This window comes from Dermacentor silvarum, chromosome 2 (assembly GCF_013339745.2).
Source record: "Dermacentor silvarum isolate Dsil-2018 chromosome 2, BIME_Dsil_1.4, whole genome shotgun sequence".
Classification (NCBI taxonomy): domain Eukaryota; kingdom Metazoa; phylum Arthropoda; class Arachnida; order Ixodida; family Ixodidae; genus Dermacentor; species Dermacentor silvarum.
The window spans coordinates 261,350,278-261,364,731 of NC_051155.1; the positions used below are offsets into that span (position 1 = coordinate 261,350,278).

The following is a 14,454-nucleotide window of genomic DNA, read 5'->3' on the forward strand; positions in this document are numbered from 1 at the left end:
GAAAGAACCGCATATTGTGGCTAGCCTCTGTGAAGCCCTGCGTGGCGGACGCGCTATGCGTGCTACGTAGTAAAAAGCCGCGCAAACACTGGATTTCACTATGTAGCTGCGCTCGGCTAACGTCAACGAAAACTTTGATGCGACTGATACCTTCTTTTCTGCTTTCTTACGCAGGTCTGTCCACGTCTCCTGCGCTACTTCCCCGGACGTGAGAAACACCACTCCCAGGACTTTGACTGCAGCTACCCACTCGACTTCTCCGTCGAGGGCGGGTGCAAAGTTTCCGAAGGCCATCGCCTTGCTTTTATCTTTGTTCAAAAGGGCTCCGGATAATTCAGCGTATTCTTTGAATAAACGTAAGAATGCGTAGTAGCTCTCTTCGTTCCTCAAGTAGAGGGACACGTCGTCTGCATATGCTGACACCTTTATGTCTCCTTGGCCTGGCAATGGAAAGCCGCGTATCGACGGACAGAGTGATATGCGACGCAACAAAGGATCGAGGCAAAGAACAAACAGGTGAGGGCTCATTGAACAACCTTGCCTAAGGCCTCGAGTCACGGGGAAGGAATCGCTCAGACGGCCGTTTACGAGCAGTTTCGCAGTTAAACCTGAATACAGGAGGCGGATCTTGTCTACGAATTCGACGGGAAAGCCGAAAGCTTCCAGTACCCCAAGCATGTATCGGTACTCGACGCGATCGAAAGCTTTCGCTTGGTCTAACGATACAAAATAGCCTGGAATATGTGTCCTAGAAGCGAACGTAAAAAGATCCCTCGTCAATGCTAAAGACGAAAAGATTGATCGACCTGGAACGCTACACATCTGCGTCTGGCTAATAATGTCGGAAAGAACGCTGCTCATTCTTTTCGCAAGCATTGACGAGACAATCTTGTAATCTGCATTTAGTAACGTAATCGGCCGCCATGAGCGTGGGTCTGAGGCCTGGCCGCCTGGCTTGGGCAGGAGGACTATCCGGCTGTCCCGGAAAGAGTCGGGCCGAATGCCATCTACTATGAAGGTGTTGACCATTGACAAAAGCGATTCTTTCACGGCGTCGAAAAATCGCACGTAAAACTGGATTGGAATGCCATCTGGACCGGGCGCAGAAGAAGCATTCATATCTTTTACCACTGCACGTAGCTCTTCAGGTGTCGCTGGCTCGCATAAACGCTGTAAGATGTCCTCTGATACCTGGGGCAGGTCGCGACAGAATTCCCTAAGTCTATCGCTGTAATCATCCCTGTCCCAGCTGCCTTCTTTGGCTGTGAGCACCTCGGCTACGTGCTTGGTAAAGACAGTACATATGTCGGACGAACGGTCGCTAAGAGCACCATCTGGGAGCGTGACATATGGAATTCTAGTAGGCCCTTTGTCCTCAGCCGATCCTGTCCGTATGTACCGGAGAACGGCTGGATCCGATAAAGGTTTACCCTGGGTGGTAGCAATACTGGCAGCTCTGGACGACTGACGGAGCAAGGTTTCGTACCTAGCCTTCAACAAGTCAAGGTAGTCTTGCATCGCAAACGTGAGGCTGTCTGCATTGCGGACAATTCGCATACGTCTAAGAATTTCATTTAGTTCGTGGGTGATCCGCATTTTTCGGTCACGTCCTGCTCGGGTGAGTATCGGACGCCACGCGGTCTTGAAATCGTCCCAAGTGCGGTGCTCTGCGCTACGCTCAACCAGGTCTGCTAATGAAGCGCCTATCGATGCGATGCTCTCGGGATCTGTGAGCAGGCTGGCGTCTAGTCGCCATAAATCACTTTTCGGCATGGTCTCACCGAGATCTAGATGTACCGACAATGGATAATGATCTGAGATGCGGGGTGTTCCCGCTGGAAAGGCTAAAACTTCACAATTTTCTAGGTAGCAGCTTAATTCAGGCGGAAAAAGGAATTTGTCTAGCCTGCTTGCTGACCTGCCTCTTTCCCAAGTTGGCCCGAATACGTCGTCGTGCAACTGCACCCACGCATCGGAAAGACGAAATTGCTGAGCAAGCCGACGCAACGCACGCGTTCCGCGATAGTGACGGGACCGCCCGGGTCCGCGAGTGTCGCGGTCCTCATTTAAGCAACAATTGAAATCACCCACGATAAACGTCGGGTAAGGCTCGAACATGAACGTGTCTAATGAATCGAAAAATTCTGAGGAATTGGATCGGCGTGCGGGTGCATATATCGCCAGTGCTCTAACGCGTCTCGTGTACAGCCAAAAGTCAACTGCTAACGTGCGACCGTCGATACCGTACGTGCAATGGGCTCCCTTTCTAAAATGGGGATTTAAGAACACCACTCCTACACCACAAGACACAGCATTTGTTAGAGAAAAGAAAGCATCAACAGAAAACCGGGCAGTAAAGTTTGACACGTCGAGGCGTGTCCGGAAATTACATTCTTGCAAGAAAAGCACGTCGACGCCCCGCGCTCGGGCGAAGTGTAACACCTCTCTCTGTTTGTCGACGGACCGAAACCCTTGAACATTCAGAGAGAGGAAATGCACCGCCTAGATGATCACGGTTACCCCGGCACCAGGTAAGTATGCCGAGACAGCGTCGCCACATCGGTGCACACCTCCGGCGACCCGACGAGCGGCACTGGCAAAGCGCTGCCGACGGCTGAAGATTACTTTTTCCTCATAAGAAATTGCGACGCGCATTTGAAGGAATTGAAAGCACAATTGTACACTGCAAACGTCTGTAAAGCTAAATTTCATGTAACCTGCAGCTGCATTAAGAGAGGCCGCAATGTCGAGTGATAATCATGCTTGTTTCGCGAACGCAGAGAAGTCGCGTCACTAGAGGCGCCACCGCTGCGGTCGTATCAGGCCAGCCACACGGCGATGCAGACGACCGCTCAAGATTTCCACGAGTGGCGATCGACGGCAGGTAATCAGTAGGTCCGAACTATTCATTTAACAGAAGTTTTAGCTCGCGGACCACTGCACCAAATAAGGTGTGTCGCATTTAAAAGTAAGTTAAGATTTAGTCACTGTTTGGAGGCGGATCTTTTTATTTAGGGCGTCAATATATAAACAAAAATTTGAGAAGCGCAAATTTTCAGAACACGAATCTATAAAGTATACAACTCTAACTCAGCAATGTAAGACGATATCACAATTTTGTAAATTGCATCTAATAGTACATCTAAATCGGCCAAAATTGGTCTATTATACACGGCTCTCAAGTAGACCACCAATGCGTGATTCCGACTTTTGCAGAACCCTTGTAAACAATGTAACAAATTCACGAAAGGTATAAACTGACATATGCTCAAGCGATTTATTGTGCTCAATTTAAGTGCCTCAAAACACGCCACTTACGCATCTTCTTCACGAAGGACTGCAGGCGTTTATTTAATCATGATACGCTGAATGGGAAACCCATGCGGTCAGACAAAAAGTATCCAGCATATTTGAGTTAAAGATATCTGGCATATTTCTTTCAACTACACTTACTGCATATGGTACCTACCCTTTGGCAGCGTATACAGTAACAGTAACTCTACTTTCAATAACAGCAGATCGCTAACTCGCAGGGAAGTATGAACATGCCTGCGCACAACCGAAAAGCCCAAACCCAGAGGCGTTGCGCTAGCTGCAGCTTGAATGGTCGCGGCCATTTGGACACAAATATCGTGAAAAAAGCAGAGAAATAGAAAATGTCGCTACCATGGCGGCCGCATTTCCATGGGGGCGAAATGCGAAAAACACCCGTGTACTTAGCTTTAGGTGCACGTTAAGGAATCCCAGGTGGTCCAAATTATTCCGGAGTCCCCCACTACGGCGTGCCTCATAATCAGCTGTGGTTTTGGCATGTAAAACCTCATAATTGTTTTTCTAAATGTCGAAGGATGGTAATCGCAAGAAAAAAAAAAAAAACAGTGCGTCGGCCGGGAATCGAACCCGGGCCACCCGCGTGGCAGGCGAGTATTCTACCACTGAACCACCGACGCCACGTAGAGGCAGTGACGTATATTTCTACGACGATGTTATCTCGTGCGAAATGCCGATCCATTTGAGTCGCAAGCTGAACCGCAGTGAGGTAACAATGTCCAATATAAAACGACGAAGCGATAAGTCTACTGCAAACTCAAGTGGAATTCAACCAGCTACACGAAGGATCTATGCGCCTTCGTTTACATTCAGAGAAAGGGGTCGTGCAAGCATCAGACATGCAGGTCTTTCTCCCAATTTCAACTCGGATATCAGCCACGACTCGTTGCCTACTTTATCCATACTGCCTTCTTCCTGTGTGAGAGCGTTACCCTTACCGTTCTCACTTATAACAAATCCAGGGGGGTACGTCACCCGTATCCTTAACAAGAGTTTATATTTTACTTTTATATACCGTGCTTGAAACAAATGCATTTACTTCGCTATAACCGGAGCAATATCCTCGCGCTACCAAGGATTTTTTTAAAGGAATATTAACAGAGATGCCGATAAAAGGGTCACCTTTCTTCAGAGAGAAAATTGCGGTAGAAACTCCCTATTTGGACTTGCCAGATAACGCGTAAGCATTCTTTCCAATCGCTCATCTTGAACAGATGCGTGTCTGACGTATCCGACACTTCTTTTTTTGGGTAGATTGCTGCGTTTTACACTACGCGCGAGTTCGATTACAAGCCGTATAAAGTACGTAACGACAATCAAAAAGTAGCGTCCCCACGTTATGTCGAAATGTCCCACAGAAGGGCACAAGTGTTGCCAGAAACCCGCCGAGGCGATAGACAGACACATCGCAATGCTCAACCCAACTGACTTTGGAATTTGATATGGGTAGGGGGATAGCGCGAACGCAGTCCCCCACTACCAAAAATTGCATGCCCCATCTGCCCCAGTTTGGGGTAGTGGCAGGGGTCAGCACGAGCGCAGTGCAATGCTCGCGCCTCTCCCTGGGGGCACCGCCTAGATGATCACGGTTACCCCCCGGCACCAGGTAAGTATGCCGAGACAGCGTCGCCACATCGGTGCACACCTCCGGCGACCCCACGAGCGGCACCGGCAAAGCGATGCCGACGGCTGAAGATTACTTTTTCCTCACAAGAAATTGCGACACGCATTTGAAGGAATTGACAGCAGAATTATACATTGCAAACGTCTGTAAAGCTAAATATCATTAACCTGCAGCTGTATTAAGAGAGGCCGCAATGTCGGGTGATAATCATGCTAGTTTCGCGAAGAACGCAGTTAAGTCGCGCCGCTAGAGGCGCCACCGCTGCGGTCGTATTCAAGGTGGTCTTTTTAAAGCATCTTTAGTTGTATCATGCCAGCCCAAGGAGGTTCTTTATATATATATGTGGGCCAGCCACCCGGCGATGGAGACGAGCGCTCGCAATTTCCACAAGTGGCATTAAATGGAAGGTGCGCGTGAAGACAGAACGATTGGTGTGAGGTTACGAACGTTTCTGTACTGTAGATCACTTCGGAAAATAAAATACTGTGAAACCGCAGCCTGCTCGGTACAAAGTATCCTGCAAGGGATGTCAAAATAGCAGTCGAATGCGAATGGCAAAAGATTCGGTCATTAAAGCAACAACAAGACAATGAAAACAAGAAAAAAAAATGTGCGTCGGCCGGGAATCGAACCCGGGCCACCCGCGTGGCAGGCGAGTATTCTACCACTGAACCACCGACGCGACACGCCTACATGGCGCTGCAGTACGCTGTCGTGTAGGCGCATGTTAGCATCGTCTATTCGTTAGCCCCTCCATCCACGCGCCACCGCCGCTTATGGCGGGGCTACAGCGGGGCGTATGGAGGGGCTTTAGGTAGAGTGGCTGTCGCCTGAAAGGGGCCAAGTACTGAAGTACACTCGCCAGCAGCACAAAAAATATATAAAAAATTGCTGTTCGCTGAGGTAACCACTGCACGAACAGGGGTTAAGTGGACCGTGCAAACTGCCCTTCAGTTTGCGAACAGCACTGAACATCGAAGGAACATTTGAGCTGTCGGCTAGAATGAAGAGCAGACGAACAAATTAACATATTTTACTGAAAAAAAGGGTGGCTCTGCGGCACACACTGGACTGCGGGCACACTGCGTCTGGTTCCTTTGTTTTGAACTTCCAATACCATGTTAACTTTGGCACGGACGAATTGTTCGTTGTAAGTGCGAAGCTTTAAAATTCTTTCCGACTGACCCTCGCAGTCCTTGAGAGGTGTTGATTTAACGCGAGCCACTCTGCCACGGCTCAGAACAGCTCTAGAGAGAGAAATTCTTTTTACCAGCTTTTTTTCTTGTACACAACCAATGAAATGATGTACCAGCGCTGCAGACGATGTATCTTCCGCCATTCGAATGGCAATTAGAAAACGATTACGTCATGGCAGCACCACCATGACAAGGGGGAAAAAACGCACAGTACGATAAAATAGCAAAAAAAAAAAAAAAAAAAAAAACATGCGTCGGCCGGGAATCGAACCCGGGCCACCCGCGTGGCAGGCGAGTATTCTACCACTGAACCACCGACGCGGTTACAAGGCCAAATGCTGGACATCTCTTTTAGCGCTTACAATGGCGGGTGATATCCAAGCAAGCCACGGAGGAAGGAAACAAAACCTCCATAAAGCAAGCGCACGCGCGTTGCCAAAGTTGTTTATTGCCCCGCGTACTGAAGAGAATGTTCCTTTTCCTAACGGCAACGTATGACCTATTCAGATCGTTCCGCTTTGTGAACCTGCAAGCAGCATACGCAGTGAATGTTTGACGTACGACTGAACAAAACAAACCGTGCTTGTGTATGGTTTGTGAATTAAAGGTGCGTACTTGGACAGCACCAGTGAGTACTACAACTCGTACAAAGGACCTTCTTACATACTTTAATCACGCGTTCGCCACACACTCACCCAGCGCAATGACAGCCTGCGAATATACTACACGGAACAAAACCATGCAGGTAAGTTACAAATAGACTGCAGCACTTCGGTGGGACCCGGATTCAGCCACCGATCCTTTGCCGTGCGGCAGTGACTCAGCGAGCCAGAGCGCCGGATTCCGTTGCATGTGCAACATACTCTTGCGGCCGACGTGTGTTCGGGCCACAATAACTGCTTGAAGGTGGTAGGTAGACTGCCTGGACGAGGTACACTCGGTCAGGCGATCGGAAGCGAGCGAGAAGCAGCACGCTCGCAAAACGCTGTCGCGATCAGTAAGTAACCCTAGCTATCTTCCATAGGATAACTAGGCTGCTGTAACGTTATAGTAACGTAATTATTGCGGAGAAAAAATGTAAACAAAGCAATCGAGCTGCCTTTGGCCGCATTATGACGAGGGCGCGGACCCCACTGCGTCGGAGATGCAAATTCTGCGCGCGCAACAGCCGTCTGCTCCGGGCTCTCAACCACCGGGCTCTTCACTCTTCCCGGCCTTGTTGAAATGGAAACTGCCGATGTGCAGCTCCAACTGCTCTATAAAGTGAAGAACCTTCCTGAACAAGGCGCTACTGCTACATGGCAAACCCCGTGGATGGTGGGCGCAAGCGCGCAGATATGGTAATTCTATAAATATTTGCTGCGCAGACCCTCTTACGTGATGATCTATGATAATGAGTTTACAGGAAATATTGCGGGAATACACCGGAAAAAATTTGCTGCACTCCCTCGCATGCCTTGTTGGAAACGAGGCTTTCAAAACTGGATTTTCCGGGAGCCCGTGCCCTCACGATTCCATGGTCCATATGCTGACAGCTGCCTTATGTGCATTCATAGAACGGGAGTCCAAACGCTCCTTGACCTGCGAGTCCCGGCTGGGTACGATGAACTCCGAATGCCAATGCGACAGAGAACTCCACGAAGTGCCGTTCCAAAGGTTGGACGCCAACATATGGCTCATTCCAGCCCAAATCAACCAGCATTTTTTCGATCCATCAGAGATATGGCTGAAAAATGTTTGGAGTTCATAGCTGAAAAAATATTGAAGTTCAAAACTCGTTCTCCCCGTTTATTTTGTTGCAAAAAAATTTCCAGCATTTTGGCGACAACTTATTTTTCCTGCCCAGCTGAGCTAAATGGCATCAATCAACATTTCTTTTTTAAAGGCACATTGTATGACACAGTTCAAATTGTCTCTATGCAAGATAATGAAGTGGTGTGGCCGCCAAAGTTGCAGAATAAAAAATATTTGTATATTTCGAGTGTTTTAGGCAACGGCAAAAGCGAGTAAAATGGCAAAGCGTTAATATTTTTATTGGAACGCAGGAAAATCCAGAAGGCACAAATTAAATATAGAACGGTAGCTCCGTTGACATAGTATAACTGAAAAATCTGAAGCGTTGAAGGTTTAGCCAATTGCCTGAAAAAACATATGGAAAGTAAAATTTTTTGCAAGGACCTTCGTGTTAAAGGTAAAAAAATGAGCCTTGGTGGTCGGTCTAAAAATATATGTGATACATACTTAGATAGCTCTGCATGGGTGCTATGCATGTGAGAAGTTACGAAGAGGTATATTTTACACGAAAAAAAAATATATATTTAATTGTGTCAGCACAGACGTTTCTCCAGCGTGCACCTAAGCTTGCTGGAAATGATCGACCCTATAAAGCATGATCTTGCTGGCTTCACCTGCAATGCAGATGACAAAGAAATGGTGTTATGGTCTGTGTTTTATTGCCAAAAGACGCACACTTTAACGCAATGCAGCGTGTCCTTGGTGTGTGCCAGGTGAACCATACAGCCATTGCACATTGAATATCACAATGTCTTAATTTCATCAGGGAGTCCTGCAGAGTTGAAAGATACATTTCATGCAGTTTACAAATGGAAATATTCGCATTTAAGTAGCCAGTAAGTCCAGAAAGAGCACCGATATTGTTCCTACAAACATTTTAAAAGATACGTCACACTGCAGTGCAGTGCGACAATCAACATGCATTGCAACATACAGGGAGCAAGACACCTTGCGCCCTGTTCCCTGGAGCCCAAAGCCTGTCACGAGACGATCCAAGTAGGAAACACTTTCATAATTACAACTGAACACCTCATAATTACAACACGACGGCCCCATGAGCGTGGCCTATAAATATATACAGAATATGTCTAGGTCGCCCTGTATCCCGGGTTTCAGCACTACACGAATGTTGCAAAAGGCAGACCCGGACAACTGCTGACACTTGCGGAAACATGGAAACACCTGAGCGAGCCAGCACCCGTGGCCGCTTGCTCATGCTTCGCGCATCTTTGTCTTCATCATTTTGAAAAGGCTTTTACGAACTTTCGCATATGAAAAAAGGAAAGAAGAAAACGGCATATGCCAGACACACTTTGTAATTCATACAGATATATTTCGGGTAGGTAGTTTTCTATGAATACGTATATGCTGAACAGTATTTGCCCAGTGTTCTCCTTTCTCCCAGTAATAAAATTATTCCCATTTTAGCAGGTACCTTTATACACCGAAATACATATGGCCCCTACATGGGCTATAGGCTGCCAAATGAATGGAAGAAATATAAACCACGGAGTACTTGACCCTGCACTTACTGCAAGATTAATTCATGAATTAACTTGTGGTTTATTGAAAATAATTGCAACAAATAATTAGCCACATGGATTTCAGCTTTTTCAAGCACACAAAACTGGATCTATCAGTTCAGAATGCACATAAGGCACAGCTAAATTTCCGTCTGCAGTTCATACTGTTAGAACCGCAGAAAAAAAAAAGCATATTACGGTAATGCGAACATATCGCCTGTTACAGCCATCAGAATTTATGAAAACAAAATGCCAGTAGCCAGAAAGAGGCCAATAATTTAACCACTCTCTTACCTCATAATGTGTCAGATAGCTTTTTTTTTTTTTTAAAGTGTTGGATAGCATTTTCTTTTTTTTATATGGCACTGGCTTCCCAGAAGTTCTGCATGAACTGTGTGGCTTCTCAATTGCCAAGAATGTTTAGTAAAAACAAACTTTTGCTTTACATTTGCCAAATCTCATGGCTTGGTTTTTAATTCCATGTAGTTGTTACCATAGTGCACTGGAATGTGATACTCCACAAGGAATGTGCGAAATGTCTGACCCTTCAAGAGTATGAACATGCTTGAACAGAAATTGGTTTGGCTTAACGAGTAGTGGCTGCAGAAAAATTTATTATAAAAGTCACTACGATGTGCTGTGCAGTAATAATAACATGTGCTTGAGAGAAATAATTGAAGCCACACACTGGGTGTGGCCATACACCACTTATGAACATGCATGAAGTGATGTTGCTAATGTTTCTGCTCCTATATTGTGACTTTGCAGCCAGAATTCACAAATACAGTTAATTAGCAATTATCCGTGTTCCCGGTTATTTATCTACCTTAGTTCAAATGTCTGCGTGACACCTACTGCATATATCTGAGCTGTGTTCAGACAATACTTCTCAATTTGAACACTAAATCAATGCTTTCCCAATACAGACAAATCAAACAGGTGTCTGCAGATAACTAATCTTGAAATTGTCAGCAGGGCAGGACCAAACACAAAACAAAAATATGACAACTGTCATGGCAGCCATAAGTGTACATAACTTGTGTAGTAGAGCATGCTGTGTCGCTTAGAGACCCAGGCTACCACCTGAACTGCAATCACTTGCACCGAAATTTAGCTGAAAGAGGACATCTGACAATGGGTAACATATGATGTATCATTTATGGTTGTAGTACCTTCGTGTTTTCAGATAAAACCTGAACACACTTCCTAGCAACATTATTGACATAATATATAGTAGCACCATTCACTGTGAACTAGTGAAAAAAATCCAGTTTTCACTCCACTATCACTCTGGACAGCAAGAATATTAAATTAAGTCTCAAACATATACACAGATGCTGTCCAGCCTCATAACACTTTCTTCTGATATTGCGCGTAATCAGATATCTGCTAAAATGTTTGGAGAACACAAACGGCTGATTTGTTTTCTATGCTCCGTATGTGCACTGAATAAAGCATGCTTCATTGTGTGCAGTGTAAATAAACTTGCTAATGTTACAAATATTAGGATGTGAATAGTGTTTTGAATTTAATATTGAAAAGGGGGCTATTCACTAATTAAAGGTTATTCAATATACATTAATTACGCTTCCAGCACTATTCAATTCTCATTCCATTCAGTCTAAAAAATACTGTTCACACACTCTCAAAGCCACAGTGTAAACGCTATTTGATCCTGCTATTCAGATCCTGATGGGGATTGGCACAATGACATGAATACTGCTCTGTTTATAAATGCACATATTACAGGAATGAAGGGACATATTGCAGCAAGAGCATCACTGCCACCTCAGAAGTAGCAGAGGTGCAGCAGTGAAAACCAAATTCTGGTCACAAAGGACGTGCCAGAATGCAAACAAAATCACTGATTAGATTAACCACACGCAGATTTAAGGAAAACTGCCTCCATAGCCGCTCAGTATTGTAGCAGCATGCTCATCTTGGATTGACCTTCCTTCCATTCTACTAGGCATGCGCTCCTGCTACAAGGAGGTCCTTGGCTGCACAGCTGTGGAGCTTGCCTATGGAAGAACGTTGCACTTGCCCATTGAATTTTCCACACCAACTACTGTCGCCACACCAGCTCCTGACAGCTATGTACAACAGCTCGGCTTCCTGTTTGCATCCCACTCCTAGCATGCTTCCATCATGTGACATTTTTGTCAGCAAAGACATGCCGACAGCGAGGTGCATCCAAATACACTGCAAAGACATCTGACCCTAACTAATGACCCCCTATGACGGCCCCAAAGTACTGCAGTAGATAGAAAAGTAGATAGAAGCAGTAGATAGAAAAGACTGCCATAGTTTCTGTTGATGGATGGGAAGACATGATTGACAGGGTCAAACTCGCCTACTTAGCCAACCTGCCATTCCTATACGCCATCGCTGACTTCCCTACTGCTCGTGCCACTGCAACTGTTTTTCTACCCGCCCGCTTGGCAACTAAGACTGTTTCTTGGGCACCTCCTCTCCACTATTCCCATTCTCCCCTACAGGGGGAGGGGGAGCCCTCTAGCGACCAGCGACCACCATCATCAGCAGCCTTTCATACATGGCGCACTCCAGTGTGGGAGCTGCAATTGGCATCTCCCTGTCTTTGTTGTAATTTCAGATCTGCCCTGTGACTAACTAAGAAAAGGATGGTGCCTGTACAATGAATGGTTTGCTCCTTCTCCTCTCTAACAGAAAAAAAGAATAAATGCTGGAGAGCCACAACCCCCCCAAGTGAGCTACGGAAGCGGTGACATGCTCCCATAGGTCACTTCGTTATAAATCTACAGCGTGGCAACTACAGCAGCAAACCTGCAGGAATAAAAAAAATGTTGCAGTGGCTTAGCTCGGCTATGCCAGGATATACGTAGCGTTAGCAAAGGTTCAGCTGATTATTCTTAGCTTTCCTGGTTGTCTAGATTGTCAAGGATTAGCTTGATTGTCATGCTTACTGCTGCTCCAATGACACACACAAACGCCAGTCAGAAGTGCAGCGGCTCCAGCGCAGTGTCAGATGGCAACTGCACAGTGAGCGCGCGCCGGCGCCAGTGCGTCTACCACGGCTACGACGTCACTCCTCTGGAATGCGCAGACGGGTGGCGGTGAGTCGCGCGTGGCGGCGGCGGAGTGCGCGAGAGGTGCCGGCTCCGGTGGCTCCGGTGCGCAAGCCGTGTGACATCACTGATCCTTGCGCATGCGCAGCACGGCTCTTGATGTGCCGCGCGAAACGGGCTTGGCTAGGCCAGTGTAGCTAACGCTACAAAAGTGTTCTTCTGCCGCTCTGTACCCACCACCCTCTACCACATGGTATGGGAATGTGGGCAAAACCCATCGACACCACACATCACCGGATCAACCGTCGAGCAGTGGGAGGCCCAGCTGACAAGCCCAAGCCCTGACGACCAGCATTGTCTGGTGAGCAGGGCCAAGCTATCATATCAGGCCTACAGCATTCTGGGCTAAAGACGTTGCCCACCTCGAACGATTTCACCGTCAGTTCATTTCTGCAAATAAAGGTTATTCCTCCTTCTGCCCCTGCTTTTAGTCCGGTCGGTTCTCAGTGTTCCACTCTTCAATTCAAGCTTTGTATTACAAACCTAGCCTTGGTCCCTATACGTATTGAAAACTGCACGCTAAAACTAACCAGGCATTTTCCTATCTTGTCTCTGTCCTGTAGGTACTCAACAAATGCATACACCCACCTATGGTATGGTAGTTCATAAGATAGTTTGGTAATTATTAGCACGAACTAGAATCTAACCTCGCAGCACAAACTGACAAACACCTCGTTTTCACATTAAGCATCCAAGAACATGACTCAGAAGGTGCCTTCGATTTGTCTACACTGGCTGAACTAGTTTAGGATGTGCAGCAAGTGTTAATGCTGAGATAATAACAGGTAGCCAAAATTTTAAGCAATGTTATGGAAGAGTGTGGCTGCCAGCTTCTTAATTGGTGCACATGTATACCTGTATGTTTCTTCCATTTTTAGACCTTATGTACATAGATATACTATGCGATAAATCATTTCACTTGTGTCTGCAAGTTTCCTACTTCACTTCACTGTTTACTGCAATTGTGTATTTTTATTATTCAGAAGCCTTCCGGCTGTCATATGCCACGTACCCAGGGGCTCTGGACCCGGTCGAACCATTTACTGTAGTTTATTTGGCGTCCCTCCCAAATCTTGTGAGAACAGTCCCGATTCTGATGCAATAAAGCACTGCACAGTTACTCACACCTGGAATGCTGTTCCTTGCTGATCTCCCTTCTCTTCAACACGGACAGGAGGAATTCTATGCTTGGCAATAACGATGCCTCCAAGGCACTCGGAGCAGCAGAATATGCCGTAAACATGGTGAATTCGAGGTTGTGCTTCAACTTTGTCTGCTATCCACTTAGAGCAGTCTCAATCTTTTAGAGTATTTGTTGGTTCAACTCGAGACTTCACAGGGTACCTAATACCCGTGTCACACGGGCGTTTGGAAGGACTTCCAACCGATAGTCAGTTGACTCAAAGGTCAAGTTAGAGCTGCTACACGGGCGGTTTCGAAGGCCGCCGAGTCAATAGTCTATCGAGTCAACGGAGCACCCTACAACTCTATCGAAATCTCGATGGCCTTTGAGCAACGGAAGCGGAAACAGCGCGAACATGCCCTCTCGTTCACAGTGTGCTCGTACTCACGGTTAGAAAGAACAAATCAAACCAAAATGCTCTAAAAATACTATATATGAGTGTTATTAATTATTCAATAAAGCATTTTTGCCACTTGATATGTGCGAACTGCACATACTCTCTACAACAGCGACGTGCTAGTGTTCGTACACTCTCCCTCAACTCCATATGCTGCCGGCTGCCGTCATATCGCCGCCATTTCGCCGTATAAACAAATATAAAAGAAATTATAGTGCTTTTAAGTGGTTTAAATGTTGTTTAACTTTTGGTGACACGAAAACGAAAATAAAGATCCGCAGCGCCACACAATTTTGCGAG

The 14,454-nt window shown here is 46.4% G+C and overlaps 4 non-coding genes across 4 annotated transcripts; all 4 read right to left on the reverse strand.

Moving 5' to 3' along the window:
- Positions 1 to 3,879: 3,879 nt before the first annotated feature.
- Positions 3,880 to 3,950, reverse strand: Trnag-gcc (transfer RNA glycine (anticodon GCC)). Its single transcript has one exon. It is a non-coding gene; the product is annotated as a tRNA-Gly (tRNA).
- An 828-nt stretch (positions 3,951 to 4,778) lies between these two features.
- On the reverse strand, positions 4,779 to 4,944 carry LOC119443265 (U1 spliceosomal RNA). Its single transcript, XR_005190224.1, has one exon. It is a non-coding gene; the product is annotated as a U1 spliceosomal RNA (small nuclear RNA).
- Positions 4,945 to 5,565: 621 nt separating this feature from the next.
- Trnag-gcc (transfer RNA glycine (anticodon GCC)) lies at positions 5,566 to 5,636 on the reverse strand. The gene has a single exon. It is a non-coding gene; the product is annotated as a tRNA-Gly (tRNA).
- Positions 5,637 to 6,400: 764 nt separating this feature from the next.
- On the reverse strand, positions 6,401 to 6,471 carry Trnag-gcc (transfer RNA glycine (anticodon GCC)). Its single transcript has one exon. It is a non-coding gene; the product is annotated as a tRNA-Gly (tRNA).
- Between the last annotated feature and the right edge of the window lie 7,983 nt (positions 6,472 to 14,454).